The sequence below is a fragment of the Castor canadensis genome, chromosome 6 (genome assembly GCF_047511655.1).
Source record: "Castor canadensis chromosome 6, mCasCan1.hap1v2, whole genome shotgun sequence".
NCBI lineage: Eukaryota > Metazoa > Chordata > Mammalia > Rodentia > Castoridae > Castor > Castor canadensis.
The window spans coordinates 78,538,368-78,560,405 of record NC_133391.1 but is presented as its reverse complement, the minus strand read 5'-3'; the positions used below and the strand labels follow the sequence as shown (position 1 = coordinate 78,560,405).

Genomic DNA, 22,038 nt, shown 5'->3' with positions numbered 1-22,038 from the left:
CTGTATCCCATAGGTTTGACTAGGTTATGTTTTCATTTTTATTAGAATCCAAGAACATTTGATCTCCTCTCTTATTTCTTCAATGACCCACTTGTCATTTAACAAGGTATTGCTCAGTCTCCATGTATTTGAATGTTTTCCATAGTTTCACTTGTTGTTGAGTTCTAGTTTTAGTCCATTGTGATATAATAGTATATAGGGAGTTATTTCACCTTTCTTATATTTGTGTTCTAAAATATGCATTGGATGCTAAATATGATCTATTTTGGGAAAAGCTCCATGGACTGTTGAAGAAAATATCTACTGTGAATGAAATACTCTGTAGATGTCTGATAAGTCCACTTGATCTATGGTGTCATTTAATTCTGAGGTTTCTTTGTTGATTTTTTTCTGGATGCCCTATCTATTTGTGATGGTGGGATACTGAAGTCTCACACTATCATTGTGTTTAATGAAGTTGAGTAGAGTGACATTGGGCATGCATAAGTTAACAATTGTTACTTCCTCTTGATGTGTTGTTCTTTTTATTGTATTTTGACCTTCTTTGTCTCCTCTGACTAATCTGGGTTTAGAGTCTATCAGAAATAAATTTTGCTACTCCTGCTTGTTTTTGGGTCCATTTGCTTGGAAAAATCTCTCTCCCACACTTCTTTCATCCTATGCCAACTTTTTTTTTTTTTTGGTCAGTGAGATGAGTTTCTTGTAGGCAACAAATCCTTGGGTCTTGCTTTTTAATTCAGGTCACCAATATATGTCTTTTGATTGGGGAGTTGAGACCATTAACATTTGGTGATAATATTGAAATGCATGTGGTAATTCCTGCCATTTTGTTTCATTTTTTTGTTTTGTTTTTAGTGTTTGATTCTTTCTACTCTTCATTTATATATCTATTTATCTCATGGGATTTATTTGTTCCCATACTTTCATGGCTATGTTTGTCTTTATCTACTCTGTGTAGGATTCCTTTCAGTATCTTCTGGAATGCTGGTTTAATGGCAATAAATTGTTTTAGTTTCTGTTTATTATGAAAGGTTTGTGTTTCTCATTCCATTTTGAATGATAGCTTTGCTGAATAGAGTAATGTAGATTTAAATTTATTTTCTGTCAGCAGTTGAAATACCTCATTCCATGTCCTATTCCCTTTTATTTTTACACAAATTTTTACTCATGAGCTTCTCAAACCCCCAGCTGTTCACTAATTCTGAAGATGGAAATCTCTTCAAAACGTGTTCAGCCATCCACAATGATGTTATTAATAGGGATATGGATCAATTTTACAAAGCCAGTGAATTCCATTATGGCAAATCCTATTGCTGTTGCATGGCAATCTTCTGGAATTCTTTTCTGTCAGGTTTGGTGCATCTTTTAACCATCTGAACTGAATCCTTTACAAACTGCTGACTTGACTCAACAGACTACATTACCTGATCAATGATTGTTGACTATCTGCCAGGTCACTACTTTGTTATTTTTAGAGACTTAAAGTTTGGTTTTTAAAATTTTCTCTAGTTACTATCCACCTCATCTTTCACTAGTGCCATCCCTTGACTTACTAACTTGCCAATCTTGATACCATGCACTTGAAGTTTTATTTCTGGTTTGTGGACACACAGGAAAGTGGTGTGTGTCAGCAATCCACCATCTTCTCTCCAAAACCTATTTTTGACTTTTAAAAGTGATTATACAATAACATTTCAATATTCATGTATTCTGATTTGGATTATATTCTTACATTTACAATGAGTTTTATACTTTCATGTTGCTAATTCATATCCTTTCATTTCAAGTTGAAGAACTCTCTTTTAGCACTTATTGTAGGTGAAGTCTACTGATCCATGAGCATGGGAAATCTTTCCATCTTCTGATGTCTTCTTGAATTTCTCTCTTCAGTGGTTTATAGTTTTCATTAAAAAGGTCTTTAGTTTCCTTCTAAGGAAACTAAATTTATTCTAGGGCAGTTTATTGTTTTTGGGGCTATTGTGAATGGGACTGTCTCCCTGATTTATTTCTTAGTCTGTTTATTGTTGATATATAGGAAGGCTACTGATTTCTGTATGTTAATTTTGTATCTGCTGATATTCTGTTCAGAGATTCTAGGTAGTCAACTGGTGGATTCCTTAGGCAGGCTGTCCTGGTGTATAGGCAGTTGGCAGACATGCCTAGGACTTGGGTCAGTAGGAAATAGTCTGGCTCCATGGGATGCTAAGAGGGACCTTACACCTTAGTCTGTGGGGTATAGCCCGGTTCTGAGGCAAGATTTATGTCTTTATCAGGACTAGATTGATACCTACTACTGAATCTGTAATGGCTTCCTGATACTGGGGTCCAATAAAGTGATCCTAGAGCTTAGGTCATTGTGGATAGGCCTGTGTATGGATCTGTGTGACATGACCTATAACCTGGGGTTATGGGAGCCATCTTGTGGCTCTACCTAGGTACTATAATCCTCACCTCATGCTTCATGTGTAAAAGGCTGTTCAAATTGGTGCTTATTGAAGAGGCAAACCCTGAAAACTACTACTCCACTGTGTTAGTTATTTTTGCATCACTGGGACCAAAATACTTGAGAGAACAACTTGGAGGAAAGATTTTATTTTGGCTCATGGTTTAACAGCATTTAGTTCATGGTTTGGCTTCATGTGTTTTGGGCAGAACATCATAACAATGAGAACATGTGGTGGAGAGTTGTTCACCTCATGGCAGATAGGATCAGAGAGCAGGACAGGAAGGGGCCAATGACAAGATACTCCCAAGGATCCACCCCCAGTGACCTATTTCCTGCAGCTAGGCCCCTCCTCCTAAAGTTTCCAGAACCTCCCAAAATAATTCCACCATCTGGGGACCAAGTGTTTAACATGTGAGTTTGTGGAGGACATATCATATTCAAATCATTACATCCACAATCTTGCTTATGTCAGTTTCTCTTGATATCTCTTTTTGCTTTTTGCAATGTTGGAGATCTATATGGGGCCTGTGCACAGGCAAGAACTCTACTACTACATAACATTCGCAGTCATGATAGCTCATTTAAAATTATTCAGTAATATTTCATTTTACCAATGTGCCACATTTTGAGTATTCATTAACCTATTCAAAAAAATCTTGAATGTTTCCAATTTTTGACAATTATAAATAAAGTGGCTATAAATACTTGTATGGATGTTTTTATGTGGATATAGTTTTCAACTCATTATGGTAAATACCTAAATCATGGTTGCTGGATTATTTACTAAGTCAGTGTTTAATTTGGTAAGAATATGTCACATTGTGTGACAAAGTAGCAATATCATTTTGCATTATCACAAGCAATGACTGAGAAATCCTATTGATCCACATCCTTGTGGATCACATCCTTGATGTGGTCAGTGTTTTGAATTTTAGTTATTGTAATAGGTATAATCTCAGTTTTTGTTTTGAGATTGCAATTTTTATCAATACATATCAATCGTATAAAGTAATGGACTTCATTACAATATTTCTATAATGAATATAATGTACATTGGTCACATCCACCCCTCTTGTCCTTTTTGAATTTTGAATCCCTAGTGATTCCCCTTTTACTTACACATTGTGCCCTCCATAATTTCTACATATGAAAGGAAACATGTCATCCTTGTTTTTGTGGAACTTGGCTTATTTTGCTTAAGACAATCTCCACTTCTGTAAGCCATTTACTGGTGGAACCTGGGTGACCAAAGCTGTAAAAGAATGGGAGGACTACTGAGTCCTGCTCAATAGCCACTCTAATGAAGCATACTACTGCTTTTATAAACTCCTTTTACACAGAGAGCATTTGGTCAGAAAAAGCATGCCAAGTATTATGTGTCAAGGTTACATTAGTACAAAGAAGCACAGTTAAAATTAACTCTTTGTTATGTCTTCTTTAAAATGGAAACAGAGAAGCAGGAGATGCACACAGTCAGCATAACTTTCTTATTTACTTCTGAAGGACATGAAGCCATCTGGGAACCTTGAATACTGTTCTTCTGGATCTCTGGCTTTCTCACAAGACCAGGTACCAGATCACACAGGCACAGTCTGATCCTGAGACTTTTGCCTCAGTTCCTTGGAGATTTCTTACAAGGCCAGATACCAACTCACACAGGCAAGGTCTGGTCTGAGACTTTTGCCTCAGTTCCTTGGAGCTTTCTCACAAGGCCAGATGTCAACTCCCACATGCATAGTCCCACTGCTGGCTCCAACACACTTCTATTTTCCTATAAATAATGTACTTTCAGTCTTTTTAAATAGATGAATAAAAGCATATTGTTTATATATCATATTTTTGTTATCCTTTCATTTGTTGTTGGGCAACTAGGCAGATTTATTAACTTGGCTATTGTGAATAGTGCCATGATTTATGTCTCTATAGCAAGCTGACTGATTATTTGTGGTATCACTCAGAGGTGATGTGGTTAGATCATACAGTAATTCAACTTTTAGTTGTCTTTTTTATGGTATTGAGGTTTGAAGTCAGGGCTTCTTGCTTGCTAGGCAAACAGTCTACCACTTGAACCACATCCCCAACCATTTTTGGCAGTACTGGGGTTTGAATTCAGGGCCTCATGCTTGCTAGACAGGCACTGTTACCACTTGAGCCACACCACCAGCCCTTTTTTGTATTGGGTATTTTCTGGATAGGGTCTTGTGAACTGTTTGCCTGTGGCTGGCCTCAAACCACGATCCTCCTGATCTTTGCCTCCCGAGTAGCTAGAATCATAGGTGTGAGCCACTGGTACCTACTCCAACCATTTTTGCGTTAGTTATTTTTCAGATAAAGTCTCATGCTTTTACCTGGGGCCAACCTGAGGCCATGATCCTCCTACTTCTGCCTCCCATATTCTGGATTACAGACAGGAACACACCATCACACTTATTGTTTGAGACAAGTTCTTACTAATTTTTTTGTCTGGGCTGGCCTACATTCTGATCCGCCTATCCCCACCTCCCAGGTAGCTGAGATTACAGGTAATAGTCACTGTGCATACTTTTAGATTTTTTGAGGAACCTTCACACTTATTTTCACAGCAGCTGGACTAATTTACATTTCCCTGAATCATTGCCAAAATTTGCTGGTTTTCATTTTCTTGATGATATCCATTCTGACTAATGTAAGATAGAATTTCAATGTAGTTTTGATTTGCATTTCACTGATGGCTAAAGATGTTGAACATTTTTATGTATTTATTGACCATTTGTACTTTTTCATTTGAAAACTGTTCAGTTCCATTTGTCGATTGGATTATTTGTTCTTTGGTTGTTTAATTTTTTTACTTTGGATGCTTAATTTTTATATTCCTCATATTTTCTTTTTTTTTTGAGTTGGGGGTCTCATTCAGTAGCCTAGGCTGGTCTGGAACCCACCATGTAGCCCAGGCTGACCTCACAAGTCTTCTGCCTCAGCCTCCTGAGTGCTGAGTTTACAGGCATGCACCACCATGCCTGGCCTTTTTTTTGGTGTTACTGGCATTTGAACCCAGGACTTCACACTTACAAACCAAATACTCTACAGCTTGATTCACACCTCTAGTCCATTTTGCTCTAATTATTTTATTTTTTTGAGATGGGGGTCTTATGAACTATTTGTCAGGGCTGGCCTTGAACTGTGGTCCTCTGATCTCAGCCTTCCAAGTAGCTAGGATTACAGGAAGGAGCCACCAGTGCCTTGCTTCTTTTTCTTTTTTTGGTGGAACTATGGCTTGAACTCAGGGTTTCTCTCCTAGCAGCAGGTGCTGTACCACTTGAGCCAGGCCTCCAGCTCTTTTTACTCTGATTATTTAGGAGATTGAGTCTCATGTTTTGCTGTAGCTTGAAGGATAGGCAAGATTCACCATGCTTAGCTTTTTTCCATTGAGATGGGGGGTCTTGCTTATTTATCTTCCCAGGCTGGCCTGGAACAGAAATCCTCCCAATTTTAATCTTCAATTGTATGTTGGAATGACAGGCACAAGCCACTGTGCCTCCCAGGTATCTAGGATTACAGGTGTAAGCTACTGGCATCTGGCTTGTATTTTGAATATTAATCCTTTGACAGATAAATAGCTGGTAAATTCTCTCCCATTCTGTGGGCTCTTTTCATCCTGGTAATTGTTTCCTTTGCTGTGCAGAAGCTTTTCAATTTGATGTAACTTACTTGTCTACTCTCTAATATTTCCTAAGCTATTGGAGTCCTATTCAGAGTGTCATTGCCTATGCATATATCTTGAGGTGTTTTCCCCCATGTTTTCCTCTAGTAGTTTCAAAGTTTCAGGTCTAACATTAAGGTCACTTTTCCATTTAAATTGATTTTCAGGTTTTTTTTTTTTGAGGAGCCTCCATTCTGATTTCCATAGTGGCTGGACTAATGTACTTTTCTACCAACAATGTATAAGGGTTCCTTTTCCCCTGTATCCTTGCCAAATTTGTTGTGAGAGATAGAGAGCTAGTTTTATTCCTCCAGTTTTCCCAACACTTATTATTGAAGAGACTGTGTTTTCTCTAATATATATGTTTGGCACTTTTGTTGAAAACCAGGTGAATGTATCCACATGGATCAATTTCTGGATATTCTATTCTATTCCACTCATATACATCTGATTTTTTTTTATGGCAGCACTGGGGTTTGAACTCAGGGTATCACTCTTGCAAGGCAGGTGTTCTTACCACTTAAGCCACTTTACCAGCCCCTTTTTGGTGATTTTTTTTCTCACAAACTATTTTCTTGGGTCTTACTTCAAACTGTGATCCTCTTGATCTCTACCTCTTGAGTAGCTAGGATTATAGGAGTGAGTCACTGGTACTGCTATATGCCTGTTTTTGTTCCAGTACCAGGCTGCTTTTATTACTATGGCTCTGTAGAAAGGATAAATAAAACAAAGAATTGGTTCATGGAAAAGATAAGCAAGATTGAAAAACCCTTAACCCAATTAACTAAAAGAAAGAGAGAAGACCCAAGTTAATAAAATTAAAGGTAAAAAGAGAGATATCACTGAACTCCAGAGAACGATTAGGGAATATTTTGAAAACTTATATTCCAATAAGTTGGAATATGTAGAAGAAATAGATAAATTTGTAGACATATATGACTTACCAAAATTAAATCAAGAAGATATAAACAACCCAAACAGATTTATAATGAGCAATGAAATTGGAGCAGTAATAGTGTCCCAACAACAACAACAACAACAACAACAAAAACACCACCAGAACCAAGTTGATTCACTGCTCGATTCTGATGGACCATTGAAAGAGAAGTAACCCAGTGATTCTCAAACTATTCCATAAATTAGAAAGGGAAGGGTTGGTCCCTGAATGTATCAGTAAATGGGGGAGCAAACAGAGTTTTGCATTGACTAGGGGAGAACTGAGGGACCTCTGTCTACTGATCTTAATGTTACAGACCCTGTCCAGCTGTTCATTTCCCAATAAGAAAAGGGAGGAGGAAGAGGAGGCTGTGAAAATCTCATGATTCAGAGCTTGGACTTGGGGCCCTTGGTCCCACTTGGCAGCAGACACACACATAAATACACACACAATTCCTGGAAGTGGACCTCAGTGCTTTCAGACTCTGCCCAGCAGTTTACCTCTCTGGTGGGGGAGAAGGCTGTGGAAATCACATGATTCTGAGGGCATGAGCTCAGGATCCTCAGTCTTACCTGGCAGTAAATACACATCAGGATGCAGTTCCTGGAGAAGGGTCTCAGTGCTTTCAGACCCTGCCCAGCAGTTTGCCTCCTTATTGGCGGAGGAGGGGGATGGAGGAAGCTGTGGATATCACATAATCTGGAGGGTCTTGGCTCAGGGCCCTCAGACCCATCTAGCACCCAACACAGATAGCCAGGAGGCAGGCCCTGGAGGCCAAATACTATGCCAGCTATAGGCTCAGTGCTTTGTTTTTACCCAAACTCTCAGGCAATGGGACTTACTCCTCATTAGAGAGAGAGGACCCTGATCACCATATATTCACTGCTGGAGCTCCCAGCTGTTTAAACTTCTTTGCAGAGCCATATTAGACCTTCTCCTTCTCCATAATTACTTTTTGTGGCCATCTCCCACCTAGTCACTGTGGCAGGATATCCCAAGTCTCCATGAACCACGATTATTCCTTGTTTTTAAGCCTCCAGAGTAGTTCAGTTCAAATAGTAGGTCCTCTTTCAAGATGGTATATCGCTATAGTTCTCAGAGATGAGGAGAGTGACAGAATGTCTTTTTTCACTGATGCTAGCATTCCATACCAGAGCAGTCACTTTCTCATCAAATCTTCACACTGGATTTAAGGCTTGTGGGAGATGCGGGATTACCCTGCAACTAGAATTGCCAGCTTGTCATTAGGGCCATCTAACTTACCTTGTAACCACTCCTTTAGCTTCCCCTTACCCTCTAGGGGAGGCATGTATGGGGCTTGGAACTATTTGCTGCTTTTCTCTGTTGGCTCTGTATTGATGTGCTTTTCTACTATCTGCCTACTTATTCCATAGTTCCTGATTCTCTTCCTCTTTTTTTCTCTTCAGAATGCTGTCTCTCCCGTGTTACCCAACTCTTCTCAGTTATGGAGTCAAAATAGTGGAAACTTCTATCCTGACATCTTGTTCCCCCTTTATTGGATTTTAAAATTTGATTTATCAAGCTTTTAAGTTTCAAGATTTCAATTTTTTTCGGACTCTCTAACTTTGATGAATTCCTCATCCATCATGTTGCATTTCTTTTGCAAATTATTCACTTTCTCATGCAGGTCTTAAATTGATTTCTTCACTCATGTGTTTATTTGAATCCTTGGGTCCTCTTTGTGGTCATTGGTCATTTTTAAAACTAGGCTTTCAAATTCTTTGGGATTTCACCATTTCAGTATCTTTGAATTCAGTTATTGAAGAGTTCTGAATTTTTGTAGGAATCACATTGCCTTTCTTTTTCATATTTCTTGTGTTTCTTAGATGCAGTTTGTTTATGTGTTGGGATAGATATCTCTTCTGTGCTGTATTCAGGGATTTTTTTTTTAAGGTCAGGGATAGGTGGTTTATTACACAGCCTGGCACATTCAGTGGAAGGAAGCAGAGCAACTACTCAGCCCATCTTCAGCAATATTTGAGGTATTGATATTTGAGGTACAGGATGGTAATTGGATATATCTCTCCAAGGTATGGGAAGCAACAAAATTAGTTCTTCTCAAATACTGGCCTACCATGCAGGAGTTGTCACTGTCACGACAAAACCCAGCACTGGATTTAAGGCTTATAGGAACCGTGGATTTATCTTGTGGTTTGGATGGTCAGTCTTTTGTCACCAGACCTGCCTAGCTTACCTCATGGCTGTCACTTTAGCAGCCTCATGGCTGCCCCTCCCCTTTGGGGAGCCAAAGTTGAAGTTATAGGCTGTTTCCTGCTTTTGTCTGCATAGCCTTTTTGTTTCTCTATGTTTTTCATCTGTCATCGCTTTTGTAATTTCCAATGCTCTTTCTCTCTCTCCTCAGAATATAGTCCTTTCTTTGATATGCTACCACTTATCTTTCAAAGAGTCCTGGCTTCATCAGACTGGATATATTCATGCTTCTCATGTTATTGCTTGCATGATGTGATGTGCTAGTTTTATGTCAATTTGGCTGGACCACAGTGGCAAGATAGTCAAACATTATTTGGGGTGTTTCCAGGAAGATAATTTTGGATGAAATTAACATTTAAATTGGTAGACTTTGAGTTAAGCTTTGACTGTCCACAATATGGGTGGGTCTCTTCCAGTGAGTTGAAAGCTTAAGTAGAAAGAAAGACTGACTACCCCCCAAAAGAGGAAATTCTTCTAGCAGACATCCTTTGGACTTGAACTGCAAAATTGGCCATTCTCTGATTTCTAGTTCATAAGATTACTCTGCAGATGTTGAACTTATTGACCTTCATAATCATGTGAGCACACACAATTCCTATTAATTCTGTTTCTGAGAAAAACCATAACTTCTACAGATGTTTTCTGAAGAAATGTCAGAAGTAATTCTTACATGTAGCTCTTCTATAGTTAGGGTTCCCCCTCGCCCTAGCTTATTTCAAGATTGTCTTTTAATTGTTAATTTTCTGAACTTTAGATATATAAGGGTGTCAATTTTGGAGGTATTTATTTTGCTTGGTGTTATCTGAGCTTTGTGGATTTGTGGCTTAGTGTGTTCCATTAATCTTGGAAAATTCTCAGCCATTGTTATTTAAAATTTTTTCTCATTATTGGGAATCAAATCCAGGTTCTCACACATGTCAGGCAAATACTCACCACTGAGCTACTCCTCTAACCCCTACTTCAAATATTTCTTTATTCCCATATCTCTTCTCCTTCTGTTATTCCCATTTTGTGCAAATTACACATTTTGTAATTTTCTCACAGTTTTTTGGATAATATGTTCTGTGTTTTTCCATTCTTCTTTTTTCTCTTTGCTTTTCAGTTTTGGAAGTTTCTATCAGAAAAGTTCACTGATTCTTTAGCTGTGTCCAGTTTGCTGAAGAGCCCATCAAAGACATTGTTCATTTCTATTAGATTTTAAAAATTCCTGTTAGAAATATTGCCACAATCACAAATGAGACCATGCTCAAAAGCTGATGGGCAAGGCAAAATTTACTTCTACAGAAGGGTGTGCCTCCTACCAGAGTAAGGCAGGTGAGCACACTGAGCAGGAAGTCCACTCAGATTTTATTTCTCATGCAAGTCTGCCCCTCACCCTAATGGATGGGTTTGGGTTTTCAATCTTCACAATTGGCTACTTAGAAAAAGAGGCACGTGGGGTAAGGAAGACCTTGAAGCAGGGAGGACAAGAAAATTATTTTTTTTCATTTATTCATATGTGCATACAATGTTTGGGTCATTTCTCCTCCCTACCCTCTGCTCCCTCTCTCTCCCTCCCTACCCTCTCCCTCTCCCCCTTACCCCCTCACTTCCAGGCAGAAACTGTTCTGCCCTTATCTCTAATTTTGTTGAAGAGAGAGTATAAACAATAATAAGAAGGACAAAGCATTTTTGCTAGTTGAGATAAGGATAGCTATACAGAGAGATTCCTAGCATTGCTTCCAGGTACAAATGTGTTACATTCTAAGTTGATTCTCCCAAACTGACCTTTTCTGTAGTTCCTGATCCTCTTGTCTTATTGGCCTCTGTTGCTTTAAAGTTTCTGCATTAGTTCCTTTGCATTGAGGACATCAAATACTATCATGTCTTTTGGGTTTCTTACCTAGCCTCATATCTTCCTTGTGTGATCATTCTTTTGGGCAATATTTATTTTTAAGCAAGCAGTTTGAAATTAGGACACTTGGTGATAAACAGCTCTTTGTTTGAGCACAAGAATCTTGCAAGGGCAAGCAACATTTCACCAAGCACCTATGCAGCAATTTGGGGAGGTTAGCTGTCATCTACACAATGATAGCTATATATTGACTCCTTGACAGAAAAGAACTGACTTTAGTTGATTCTCACATTCTTAGCAGCTCTTTAAAAAAAACTAGAATATTTATTTGCATTTAAAAATCCATATTTAAAAAAATAAACACTTTCAAGGATTTCTTTCCCTCCAAGTAAATTTTCAGGTTGTTTACATTCTAAAGCTAAGCAAGAGATGAAACACAATTCTAGCATATTTGTCTTAGTACATTTTCTGTTGCTATAACAACATATCTAAGACTGGGCAACTTATAAAGAATAAAAGTTTATTTAGTTCACAGTACTGAAGCTGGGAATTCCAAGACAACAATATTGGCATCTGTTCAGTGTCTGAAAAGGACCTTTTCACTATATCATAACAATTGGGGGTTTCACATAGCAAGAGAGAGCAAGCATGCTTACTTAAGTCTCTTCTTGTGCTTATAGAGTCACTAATGCCATCAGTGGGGAACACACTTTCATGACCTCATTTAATTCCAATTGTCTCTAAAGACTTCACCTCTAAATACTATTAACATATGAGCTCAGAGATCAAGTTTCCAATGCATGAACTTTTGGAGGACACATTCATACCACAATAATATTATACAGGGTAATCATATGCACTCTACTCAACTTTGGGAGTGCCAAACCTGATAATAAATTGCTGTCATCTTGGCTCACCATCATATGAAATAAGAGTTTCAAATGATAGAATGAACAGTTAGATGATTCTTCAAGAAATCTTGAAGATAAAAATCTTTTTCTTTTGTGGTAGTGGGTCTTGAATTCAGGGCCTTTCCCTTGCTAAGCAGGCACTCTACCACTTGAGCCACTCTGTCACCCTTTTCTGTATTAGGTATCTTGAGATAGGGTCTCTCAAGTTCTTTGCCTGGGGCTGGCTATGAACCACCATCCTCTTGATTTCTGAGTAGCTAGGATTACAGGTAGGAGCCACTGGTGCCCAGCTTAAATTTATCATCTTGATTGTAATAGAAGATAAAATATCAGATTCAGTTATATACTCTCAAAAGTTCATTGTAGGTATAGGACTTTTTACAAGGATGACTTAGAAAAGGGTTTTGTTCATCAAGTAAAGAAGCCTTTGTATCTCAAATTCCTAACTTTGTGTTTCTCTTAAAGTTTGTATCTCTTTTCTCCCTTTTCATCCTCAAATTACCAGAAGACACTAATTCCAGCTGTTTGCATTGCAGTTGTAATGGCCAGTATATGGGAAACAAATTTTCCTGCGATAATTGGAAGGAAGTTTTCTTGTTTTAGTTTTGCTTAAAAACCTTTTGATTCTGAGTTGAGTTTGATAACACTTCTAGCATTAAAAAGCTAATAGGTTTTATTTAGACTACAGAACCCTTCTATAGAAAATGCAGAATTTCTCTATACTCCACTCTGTCTACCTTATCATAATTTCCCTTATTACTTACATATTGTTTTGATGTGGTACATTTGTTACAACTGATGAACCAATATTTAAATTTATATTAGGACACACTCCTCTATGAGTTTTTCCTGATGGTTAATGTCATGTACCCACCATTGCAAACTCATACATAATAATTTCACTTTTTTAAACGTTCCCTGTTCTCTGTTTATCCTTTTCTCATTTCCTTCAAACCTGTGGCAGTCTGGTTTTGCCTTTTTAAGAAGATCATATAATTGGAATCATAGTGTGTAGAAATATGCTACTCTTGTAATATTTTTCCATGAATTGATAGCTCACTTCTTTTTTTATGTATTTTTAAATTGACAGATAATGATTATACACTTCTAGTGGGTAATGTGTTAGTCAGTTTTACATCATTGTGACAAAATGCCTGAGAAATCAACTTAAAAGAGCAAAGATTTGTTTTGGATCATGGTATCAGAGGTTTCAGTCCATGGTCACTTGGCTCCATTGTTTCTGGGGCAAACTGAGGCAGATTCATCATTGTGGGGAGCATGTGGTGGAGCAGAAATCCAATGGATTAATCCATTGATGAGGTAGCACCTTTCCATATTGCTAGCAGTTGGGGACAAAGCCTTCAACAGAGAAGGCTTTGGGAACATTTTATATCCAAATCATAACATTCCATCTTTGGTCCCCAAAGGCTCATGCCCATCTCATAATGCAAAATGCATTCACTACATCTTAAGAGTCACCAAAATCACAACAGTTAACTTATTTTAAAGTCCAAGTTAGATGTTTCCTCTGAGACAAACTCTTAGCCCTTGTAAAATCCAAAAAAATGACAAATGTCCAATATAAAATGGCTCAGGGTAAACCCTACCATACTGAAAGGGAGGGATTGGGGCATAGAAAGGAGAGACGGGACCAATGCAAGACACAGCATGACAAACATTGAATCCTTTAGCTTCATGTCTGGCATCCAGGACACACAGTGGCATGGTGTGAGCTCCAAAGGGTTTGGGCATCCCTGCCCCTGTGGCCTTGCTGGCTGCAACCCATATGGCATCTTATTGGGCTGGCTCTGTTCATTGTCTGCAGCTTTCTCAAGCAGATGTTCCATGATCCTGGCATTCTTGGAATCTCCATTGCATCTTTGACTTCACTGTCACAGATGTATACATTGCTCTCTCAGGCATTTGCTTATAGGAACTTGGATCCTGCCTCATATTGCCTGGTCTTGCAGGCCTTCCTTTGAAATCTGGGTAGAAGCTTCCATGAAGTCATAACACTTGCATTCTGCATGCCTTCAAAATCAGCATCATAGGGATGGTGACAAGGTCTGGCTCCAGCTTGAGCAGTAATCAGGACACCTTGGACAATGGCTGCATTAGCCTCTGTGTGCCTGAGTGGCTGAACATGGTAAAATGAAGGCTGGGGAAATAACATCCTAGGCAGGCCTGTACAAGCAGTTTGCCCTAGTGCTATTTTCTTAAAGGAAAGTACTTAAATAGAGTTTACACTTTATACCCTTGAGCCTGTGGTAACTGGGATCTTTATGATTCTTGAGATGCTTGCAGGCATCTTTTTTACTATCCTGGAACAAAGTATGTGCTTCTTTTAATGGCAGTGATGTGTCCAACAACCACACCTTATTTTTTTTTTCATTTTTCTTTTATTATTCATATGTGCATACAAGGCTTGGTTCATTTCTCCCCCCTGCCCCCACCCCCTCCCTTACCACCCACTCCACCCCCTCCTGCTCCCCCCCTCAATACCCAGCAGAAACTATTTTGCCCTTATCTCTAGTTTTGTTGTAGAGAGAGTATAAGCAATAATAGGAAGGAACAAGGGGTTTTGCTGGTTGAGAGAAGGATAGCTATACAGGGCATTGACTCACATTGATTTCCTGTGCGTGTGTGTTACCTTCTAGGTTAATTCTTTTTGATCTAACCTTTTCTCTAGTTCCTGGTCCCCTTTTCCTACTGGCCTCAGTTGCTTTTAAGGTATCTGCTTTAGTTTCTCTGCATTAAGGGCAACAAATGCTAGCTAGTTTTTTAGGTGTCTTACCTATCCTCACCCCTCCCTTGTGTGCTCTCGCTTTTATCATGTGCTCAAAGTCCAATCCCCTTGTTGTGTTTGCCCTTGATCTAATGTCCACATATGAGGGAGAACATACGATTTTTGGTCTTTGGGCCAGGCTAACCTCACTCAGAATGATGTTCTCCAATTCCATCCATTTACCAGCGAATGATAACATTTCGTTCTTCTTCATGGCTGCATAAAATTGCCTTGTGTATAGATACCACATTTTCTTAATCCATTCGTCAGTGGTGGGGCATCTTGGCTGTTTCCATAACTTGGCTATTGTGAATAGTGCCGCAATAAACATGGGTGTGCAGGTGCCTCTGGAGTAACAGTCTTTTGGGTATATCCCCAAGAGTGGTATTGCTGGATCAAATGGTAGATCGATGTGCAGCTTTTTAAGTAGCCTCCAAATATTTTTCCAGAGTGGTTGTACTAGTCTACATTCCCACCAACAGTGTAAGAGGGTTCCTTTTTCCCCACATCCTCGCCAACACCTGTTGTTGGTGGTGTTGCTGATGATGGCTATTCTAACAGGGGTGAGGTGGAATCTTAGTGTGGTTTTAATTTGCGTTTCCTTTATTGCTAGAGATGGTGAGCATTTTTTCATGTGTTTTCTGGCCATTTGAATTTCTTCTTTTGAGAAAGTTCTGTTTAGTTCACTTGCCCATTTCTTTATTGGTTCATTAGTTTTGGGAGAATTTAGTTTTTTAAGTTCCCCATATATTCTGGTTATCAGTCCTTTGTCTGATGTATAGTTGGCAAATATTTTCTCCCACTCTGTGGGTGTTCTCTTCAGTTTAGAGACCATTTCTTTTGATGAACAGAAGCTTTTTAGTTTTATGAGGTCCCATTTATCTATGCTATCTCTTAGTTGCTGTGCTGCTGGGGTTTCATTGAGAAAGTTCTTACCTATACCTACTAACTCCAGAGTATTTCCTACTCTTTCTTGTATCAACTTAAGAGTTTGGGGTCTGATATTAAGATCCTTGATCCATTTTGAGTTAATCTTGGTATAGAGTGATATACATGGATCTAGTTTCAGTTTTTTGCAGACTGCTAACCAGTTTTCCCAGCAGTTTTTGTTGAAGAGGCTGCTATTTCTCCATCGTATATTTTTAGCTCCTTTGTCAAAGATAAGTTGCTCATAGTTGTGTGGCTTCATATCTGGATCCTCTATTCTGTTCCACTGGTCTTCATGTCTGTTTTTGTGCCAGTACCATGCTGTTTTTATTGTTATTGCTTTGTAATATAGTTTGAAGTCAGGTATTGTGATACCTCCTGCATTGTTCTTTTGACTGAGTATTGACTTGGCTATTCGTGGCCTCTTGTGTTTCCATATAAATTTCACAGTAGATTTTTCAATCTCTTTAATGAATGTCATTGGAATTTTGATGGGAATTGCATTAAACATGTAGATTACTTTGGGGAGTATCAATATTTTTACTATGTTGATTCTACCAATCCATGAGCATGGGAGATCTCTCCACTTTCTATAGTCTCCCTCAATCTCTTTCTTCAGAAGTGTATAGTTTTCCTTGTAGAGGTCTTTCACATCTTTTGTTAGGTTTACACCTAGGTATTTGATTTTGTTTGAGGCTATTGTAAATGGAATTGTTTTCATACATTCTTTTTCCGTTTGCTCATTGTTAGTGTATAGAAATGCTAATGATTTTTCTATGTTGATTTTGTATCCTGCTACCTTGCTATAGCTATTGATGATGTCTATAAGCTTCTGAGTAGAGTTTTTTGGGTCTTTAATGTATAGGATCATGTCGTCTGCAAATAGGGATATTTTGACAGTTTCTTTACCTATTTGTATTCCTTTTATTCCTTCTTCTTGCCTAATTGCTCTGGCTAGGAATTCCAGTACTATGTTGAATAGGAGTGGAGATAGTGGGCATCCTTGTCTGGCTCCTGATTTTAGAGGGAATGGTTTTAATTTTTCTCCGTTAAGTATAATGCTGGCTATAGGTTTGTCATATATAGCTTTTATAATGTTGAGGAACTTTCCTTCTATTCCTAGTTTTCTTAGAGCTTTTATCATGAAATGATGTTGGATCTTATCAAAGGCTTTTTCTGCATCTATTGAGATGATCAAGTGGTTTTTGTCTTTGCTTCTGTTAATGTGGTTTATTACGTTTATTGATTTTTGTATGTTGAACCACCCCTGCATCCCTGGGATGAAGCCTACCTGGTCGTGGTGAATAATTTTGGGGCTTATTTAGCCCCAACTTTTTGCACCTATTTCTTTTCCAGCAAAACTACAAGTTGTGTATGTGTGTGTGTATGTGTGTGTGTGTGTGTGTGTGTGTGTGTGTGAAAGAGAGAGGAGAGACTATTTTATTTACTTATTTTTACATTTTCTAAGCATGTATTAATTGTAAAAAGGGGTTTTGTTGTGATATTTACATAGTACACACAGTGTACTATGATCAAATTCACCTCCTTTATCCCTTCCTTTGTTCCCTCCTCAACTTCCTTAAAACAACTTCAGTCTGTTCATTGTTCTATTTTCATACATCTATATGAAGTACTTCACCATGTTCACCCCATGTCACTCTCTTTTTTCCCTTTCCCCTCCTTCTGGTACACACTCCAAACAGAATCTGTTTTGCATTTCTATCATTTCTTTTTAAGGACTAGATTCAACATGTGAGAGAGAATGTGGTTCTCAGTCTGGCTTATTTCACTTAAAATGATGATGTGAAAATGACATCTCATTCTTCCTTATGACTGAATAATATTTCATTGTGTTTATATGCCATATTCTTTATTCTTTAATTAGTTGATGGGTACTTTGATTCCAAATTTTGGCTTTTGTGAATAGTGATGCTATGAACATGGGTATGCAGATATGTTGATTTACATTTATTCAGTTACATGCCCAGGAGTGGTATATCCATATCATATGGTATCCTATCTTTAGTTCTTAAAGGAATCTCCATACTGATTTCTGTAGTAGTTGTACTAATTTACATTCCCACCAATAGTATATAAGGATCCTTTTCCCCCTGCCCCCCCACCAGCATTTGTTGTTTGTTTTCTGAGGCTAGCCACTTAATTTGCAATTCCTTTATGGCTAAAGATAGTGAACATTTCTTTTTACTCTGCTTTTTGCTCTAGATTCTTACTGTAAATCTGGTTGATTTACATGCCACCACACAAATGCTGTGCTGTCTTGAAATTTTCTTTACCAGGTAAACTAGTCTGTCACCTTTAAATTCAGCCTCCAACAGTCTCTGGTCATGGACAAAATGTAGATAAGTTCTTTGCCAGAATGTAACAGAATGGTTTTTTCTAGCCTGTTTCTCTAAATGTTTCCAAAGTCACCCACAAACAAGTTTCAAATGCTTCTGAACCACATTGTCAGGTATAGTCACAACACAAGCCCACTTTATCAATTTTCGGTTAGTTAGCTTTTATTTTAGTGTGATAGTAGGAAGAAAGATTTACACTGGCTCATGGTTTCAGAGGTTTCAGTACATGGTCACTTGGGTCTGGTGAGGCCAAACATGAGAGCTGGGAGCATATAATGGATCACTTATGATGCTCACTTCATAGTAGCAAGAATGAGAGAGAGAGAAAGAGAGAGGGAGAGAGAAAGAGAGAGGAGGAGGGGGGAGGAGGGGGAGAGATGGGAGCTAGGGGATAAGTTATACCTTTCAAAGGCATGCCCCAGGACATAATTCCTGTAAATAGGACCATCTGCTAATAGTAATTAGGCTATGTGACCTCATTACCCAATCATCTCTCAATAGTGCTGCCAGCTGGAGACCAACCTTCACACAAGAATATTTGGGGATATTTTATAACCAAACTATAATTGTTTAAATGTGATCTTTATTTCTTTTACTTTTTTTGTGGTGCTTGGGATTAAGCCCGGGAACTTGTGCATGCTTAATCAAGCACTGTACCCCTGAGCTACATACTCACCACACTGTGTAATTTCAATGCATGCATTCAATGTTGTTTTTAAATTAGTGAATATTAATTGTACAAAAGGCTACATGATGGTGTTTCACACATGCATATATTATACATCGATAAGGTTAATGCCCTTATGAGAGGTATCTTATATAGTTTTCATAGGGCTGCCTTGTGCCATCTTCATACATAGACACAATGTATTTTGGCATTGTTTTCCCTTCATCATGCTCTTTCTCTCTCCCCTCTTTCCATCTCCCCTGAAGTATTTTCTATACATGTGTGAATATGAAACATTAAAACCATCAAAGTCATTTTAAGAAGGCGGAGGGGAAAGAGGGAGAATAATGGAGGGATGAACCAAACCAGGGTACATTGTACAAATAGCCCCCTGTAAAACTATTATACACTAATAAAACCTTTTAAAACATATGTTATTTAATCACCATGTGTTTGAATAGGTAGTTTTTTTGTTATTGATTTCTAGTTTTATGCCATTATGATCTGTTAGGATACAGGAAATGATTTTGATATTTTGTATTTGTTGAGTCTTGTTTTCTCATTTTGAAGAAAGTTCCATGGGCTGCTGTGAAGGATGTGTAATGTGCTGCAAGATAAAATAGTCTATAAATATCTGTCAAGTCCACTTCATCAGTGATGTTGTTTAGCTCTAAGATATCTTTGTCGAACTTTAGTCTGAATGTTTTATGTATTTATGAAAGTGGGGTATTGAGGTCACCTGCTACTATTGTATCAGTCATACCTGTCCCTGTTCAGTAATGTTCAAGTTTTTGTCATTCATTTTCCATATTTTAAATTTTTTCTTTTATTCTGAAAATTGTGAGTTAAAAGCTTATAAACATTAGTTTTCCAAAAAGCCACAGATGCAAAGTAGATGGACTCAGTTATGACAAAAGTGGGTAAATGGAAATTCAGAAAACTTTAATGCTCTACACAAAAATAATTAACCTACTTAAAAATGTTATGAAAGTTTGATAAGGATATTTGATTTGCAAGCAAACAGTGGTCTTAGTGTTCTAGTTGATTTGTTCAGCTAAGATTAAATTAGATGAATAACTAATATTCATACTTATAGTTCTAACCAGGGGAGAGAAAAAATTAAAACAAAGCCTTAACCTCAGTGAATTGCTAGATTTACCAATCCTGTCTCTGGTCTTCTTTTTAAAAACACATTTAAAAATTACAAAGGAGGTACATTGTGAAAATTTCATAGATGTATACAGTGAAGTCTAAACAACTTCACCTCTCCATTATATTCTCCCAGACCCCCCATCCTCAACCCTTTCCCAAAGTGTTTTGTTTGCCATCTTCATATAATATATAATGTATTTCAAACCTCTTCACTTCCAAGTACCCTCTTTTACCTCCCTTCTCTCTCCTACTTATTCCACTCCTCTGTAACCACTCCTTTAAATCCATTACCCATTTTTATTATTATTGTCATTTTAGATCTAGATTGCACATGAATGAAAACACATGGTATTTGACTTTTTGAGCTCGGCTTATTTCATGCAAAATGATGATCTCCAGTTCCATCCATTTTCCTGAAACTTTGTTTAGGAAGAACTTTGTTTAGGAAGAATCTTCTTTATGATTGTATTATGTTCCATCATGTATATATGCCACATTTTTTAGTCCTTCATTGATTTTAGGGCACCTTGGCTGATTCCACAGTTTGACAATTGTATTATAGTGCTCCAGTGAGCATTGATGTGTAGATCTTTCTCTTGTATATTGATTTACCCTCCTTTTTTTAATTCATTTATTCACATGTGCATACACTGTTTGGGTCATTTCTCTACCTGGCCCCTCTTCCTCTCCTTCCCTCCTCCCCTCCTCAGTTCCAGGCAGGTCCTGTTGATTTACACTCCTTAAGATTTATCCCCAGGAAAGATATAGTGATATCATAAAGTAGGTCTATTTTTGCTTTTTGATGAGCCTCCATACTGATTTCCACAGTGGTTGCACTAGTTTACATTCCCACAAACACTGTGTGAGGGTTCCTTTCCCTCTGTTTTCTTCATGATTTCCCATCTGACTAAGGTGAAATGGAATCTCAGTGCAGTTTTGAATTTTAATTTCCTTTATGGCTACGATTGTTGAGCACTTCTAATGTATTTATTGTCCATTTGTATTTCTTCTGTGAACTGTTCATACAATTAATTTTCCCATTTAGTAATTGGATTATTTGTTCTTTTGCTGTTTATGTTTTTTTGAGTTCTTTGTATATTTTAGATATGAATTCTTTATCTGTTGAATAGCTGGTAAATATTTTCTTCCATTCTGAGGATTGTTTCTTGATTCTGGTAATTATTTCTTTTGATGTTCAGTAGATTTTTAATTTGATGAAGTCCCATTTGTCAATTTTTGCTCTTATTTCCTGGACAATTTAAGTCTTGTTTAAAAAATAATTACCTATACCTACAGCACCCAGCATTTTTCCTGTGGTTTCAGTTCTTCAGTAGGGACTTTGATTCATTTTAATTGGTTTTTCTACAGGGTAAGAGGGGGTCAAGTTTCAGTTTTTACATGTAGATAACCTGTTTTCCTATCACAATTTGTTGAAAAGGCTGTCTTTTCTCCAATGTGTGACTTGGCTCCTTTGTCAAAGATCGGATGGCTGATGCTGTGTGTTTTATTTCTGAGTCTTTTATTCTGTTCCATTGGTCTTGATGTCTGTTTTTGTATTAGTACCATGCTGTTTTTGCTACCATGCTGTGCAGTATAGTTTGAAATCCAGTGTTATGATACTTCCAATATTGCTCTGACCCTCCACCTTCCATCCTCTCACTAGTAACAACTCCCTAACAGGACCTGTTTTACATTCCTGTCCTTCATTTTAAAAAGTATACTCATTGTTCAAAGGGGTCTCTTCAGTCTAGTGATTATTTCCTGTCCTGTATAGAAGCTTTTTAGCTTGATGCTGTCCCATTTGTCAATCCTTCCTTTTAATTGCTGAGTTATTGGGGTTCTATTCATCAAGTCATTGTCTATGCCTATATGTTACAGAGCTTCCCCTATTCTTTCCTGTTGTAGTTTCAAAGTTTTAGGTCTTACATTAAGGTCTTTGATTCACTTTGTATTAATATTAATAGAGGGTGAAGGACAGGGATCTAGGTTCAGTCTTCTACATGCAGATAGACAGTTTCCCAGCATCATTTGTTGAAGAGAGACTATCTTTTTTTTCCAACATATGTTTTGGGATCCTCCTTTGTCAAAGATCACATGACAGTAGTTGCATG

The 22,038-nt window shown here is 37.8% G+C and overlaps 1 pseudogene; it reads right to left on the bottom strand.

The window, feature by feature from the left end:
- Nucleotides 1-1,230: 1,230 nt before the first annotated feature.
- Nucleotides 1,231-2,463, bottom strand: LOC109674318 (protein transport protein Sec61 subunit gamma pseudogene; annotated as a pseudogene).
- Nucleotides 2,464-22,038: the final 19,575 nt, after the last annotated feature.